This window comes from Lactuca serriola, chromosome 8, assembly GCF_051521515.1.
Source record: "Lactuca serriola cultivar US96UC23 chromosome 8, Lser_US96UC23_V15, whole genome shotgun sequence".
NCBI lineage: Eukaryota > Viridiplantae > Streptophyta > Magnoliopsida > Asterales > Asteraceae > Lactuca > Lactuca serriola.
In genome coordinates, this window is record NC_136415.1 from 227,969,695 (window position 1) to 227,974,003 (window position 4,309).

The window sequence follows — 4,309 nt, forward strand, 5'->3', positions numbered from 1 at the left end:
AACTACCTTATAAATATCATTCAAAATGATGTACAACCACTAAGTGCAGTAAAATTTTAAACTTAACATGCTTTATTAATACGCTTTTTAAAAAAAATTAATTAATTTTCTATTATTTCAATTTGATTTAAACAAATACCATTAACTATTACACAAAATTTAGGATGGTTATGATGTTTATTTGTATTTTACCTTGATTAATAAAATTTACAATAAGTCTTTTAGTTGACGAAATTAAAGAACGCAATGAGCTTTAATCGTCCGTCGTATTATATGGGTAACCCAAAATAACGTCTGCTAAAGAAGACTATACATCGAAAGGAAATAATTTATCATCCGTCGAAACGAAACCAATTGTTGCCTGAAAACTAATCGACCAAATGAAACAATTTATCGCCTGTCGAACCGAAACCAATTCATTGAAATCCGTCACAAATCCATCAGAAATTCATCACAAATCCGTTGAAAAATCGTCAAGTTAATTCGTAATAAATGTAAATTTAATGTAAATATGTTGATGTTACCTTTTTAGTGATGAATTTTATGACGAAAACAAGTTTTTTTTAGTAGTGCACCCATAAAAAATTTGTGCAACCCTTCATATTTTTTTTTGTGCGTCCGCCACCGGAACTGAACCGGCCAAAAACTGATTATGGAATTAATGAGGAACCGAGAACAATAATCATCGAAAAGAAACAACTTGCCGAAAATAAACAATTCACCGCCCTAGCACGATGTCACATTGCAAATTAACAACATACTTTGCTTTTTATCCTGAAACAACAACATGCCCAAAGAAAACTAATCGTTGAAGAAACAATTTGTCAGAAGGCTGAAACGAACTATCGAACACAAAAATATAACTAACCGATGCATAAAAACTCTTTGGCGCCACTGCCAGATAAAGAGTAATAGACGGAAATTACTATTTGTTGCCCGTTTAGAAACAAGTGATCGACGAAAGGAACAAATTGTCGAAATGAAACAAATCAAAAGGAAACAATTTGACGACTGCCGAAATGACACTAACTTTCGTATGGAAACTAATCGCCGGAATGAAACAAATCGTTATCGCCGCATCGCGCGGGTACGCTACTAGTGTGTATATATATATATATATATATATATATATATATATATATATATATATATATATAGTTATGTATTAGTGCTTTTTATTTTAAATATGTACAGTAGGCATGCACATATACATGATATGGTCCAAAATTAGAGCATCTCCAATGATTTTTAGTTTTTTATTATTGATTCATCACTTATTTTTATTTAGTATTATTAGAATGTCTAGTTTTTCTTTTTTTTTTTGTGTATTTTTATTGACCACTAAATATATATTAAGTGATCAATATATTATAAAACTTTGAACAACTAACTCCTTCATATTTATCCTATTTTATTTTTAACCCTTTAATTATATTCTAGTTTTAAACGTTTTTTATTTTTTACCTACTAAATTATTTTTATCAATAGTTATTTATTTACGGAATGTTTATAAACTAATTTCTAATGATAATCTTAATTTAAAATATTTCATACTATAGTATAATATATTTAAAAAACATCTAATAAATAAAAATGATTATAAAACATTTTAGATAGATAATAATTAATAAGTTAAATTTCTAAAAAAAAACTATAAAAAAAGTTGTGACAAAAATATTAAATAATAGTATAACTTTATTTAATATTGGAGATTGAAGATGCTTGAGACCCATTAGAAGCATGCTCTTGCTTGCTTATCATTGCAATAATTGAGCCCATTGTAAGCCCATATCTGGTCAGGCTCATTGGTGTACTGATTTGAGTTATGAAACCCAGAAAGGAAATTAGGGTTGTGGGCTGTACTTAAATGATCTCGACCCCACATCCGACGGATACGTATTCCGATTAGGAGTCCACGGCGGCGGTGGCGATGAAGCGGAGTAGGAGATTAGGAGCCCAAGGCAGCGGTGCTACACAACCAAATGTAGGAGATTCAAACGACTCAGAAATGGAAGGTGAAGCTCTACATCCTTTAATAAGGGATCTGAAAAGAGGAAAAATGATGATTTTTTCGCAAGAGTGAAACGATTTGCTGAGGAACCTTGGAGTAGTTACGAGGATCATTTTCCAGATTTTCCAGATGTTCCAGTTGTTCACTCTTTTGGCGTGAATAAGAAAGATTGGACTGATAAAGAGCTTCGAAATCTCAAAATCTTTAGGTTAAAAAAACATTCAAAGCAATACATAATGGAGTATCACAGAAATCTTTAGCATGTTTGATGATCTTAGCTTATAATCTGATAGACGAAAATGGGTCTAGATTAATGGATGAATACGAAAGAGAGCTTGTGGATCTTTCCAACATTGTTGATGCTAATGAGCTCGATGACTACAAGATCACCATAGGAAGCAACAAATCCATGGAGATAAATCATAACACAAGTGATTTGAGAAAAGCCATAGGATATACATACCTAGCTTCAAGTTACCTAAGGTTATTCACAGAATCAGCAGAAAACTACAGCAGAAAAGGTAATTTTCTTAAAGAGAAATTCAGCGATTTCTACTCATTTGAGTTCCCTTTTGATGAATTTCATCCAGAGCTAGAAATTATTAAGACAATCAAAAGATGTTTGGAAATAGTTCCTCTCTTCAAATCAACATTGTATGTGATTCTCTACGCCTCTTGTAAAAACATTAATGGTGAAAGTTTGAAGGGGTCTCAAATCATATTTGATGTTCCTAAAATGTATGGAGTCTCTACATATCAACAACAAGGACCTTTTGAATCTCATGTATGCTCCGATTTTTAAGCATAAATTGAAGGGAATTGGAGATCTTATGGTTATGGATCATATGAAGGGAAATTATGCGTTAAAGATGTTGAAATTTGGAAGAATTTTTGAGAGAAGTTTCATGAGGATTTTGGAAGAAAAAAAATTGTGTGATGTTTGGTTTGGTATTGGCCTATATCTTGATGGAAATAGGAAATGAGTATTTGGAGATTGCACATCGCAAAGTCAATGATGCAAGTATTGGTGATAGGAGAGAAGCTTATGTGATTGCATCAAGGGTTATCATATTGGCTAAAAGGATTGTGGATTTGTGATTATTGATTAGTAGGATGAAAGTTTTAAGAGGATAGAATAGTGTGGAGAATCATATTGATATGTGTTTTAAGTTTATGTTCTATTAGTTTAGCTTGTTTGTCTTAGGGTTAGGGTTGATGGAGCATTTTGTCTTGTTGAGTAGTAAGTTGTCTCATTTTCTGATCTTTGTTAAATTTGATCATAGGTGATGTTTGTTTTAGGTCCAGCTAATAATGATTGATAAAACTAATTGAAATACATTTTCATAAAAAGTTTTGGAGCTAGAAAAGTAAAGTGGTTTGAAAATCCTAATTCATAAATAAACTAATAAATTTCCTACCTAAGGGAAATTTCTTATCAATAGTAAGAAGATAAAGAGCATACTCGTCTGTCTAGAAAACAAATAGACTTTCGAATAATTAACTCTACCCTAGGCAAAAATCAAACACGAAAACTCAGTAAGGTTAAGTAAAAAATTCCAAGCCTATTTTTGATTCTAATCAATTTGTTATTTGCCTACATCAATCCTTACTCATGGCAAAAGGCATGCTGCTATTCCTACATGCATGCTTTCTCATCATAAAAAGATCAAGTACATAGTATGGGCACACATTCAACATTTATCCCTTTTCAATCAATTCTAGCATGCATGTACATTCATCAAATACATATAACTTTAGCTTTTTCTAGCATGCAATATTATACAATTAAGAATTATAGCTCACCCCGGTTGAATGTCCGTCCCACATTTCTTTCCATTTACAAGATTTGTTTCTTAAAAAAACTTGTTTTTGAAATTTTGAGCTCTGGTTTGAGTTCGGAGATACATGATTGCATGCATGAATCCATCAAACCCTGGTCTGATAGCAACTTATAATGTCCAAGTTAAAAAAAATTGTCATTTAAATTCTAAGATCCAATAAAACTTAATAATTCTTCCATAACCAAAAATCACCATTTCTTCATCGACCACAACCCACATACAAGAAGTAAAACAAATTTTATTTTTAAAACATAAAAACTAAATACATGATACTCAATCATAATTGCGGATGTCTTTGTAGTCAAACCGGGTTATTACCTTTGTCCGTATTACCTTTGTCCATCCCCGAGGGCCCTAAGTTAAATATAAATGGTAAATGGAACGCTTAGCAAGCTCATAAATCTATACATTTTACCACATATATCGAAGCATACTACTCATCAGCTATCAGTCGTGT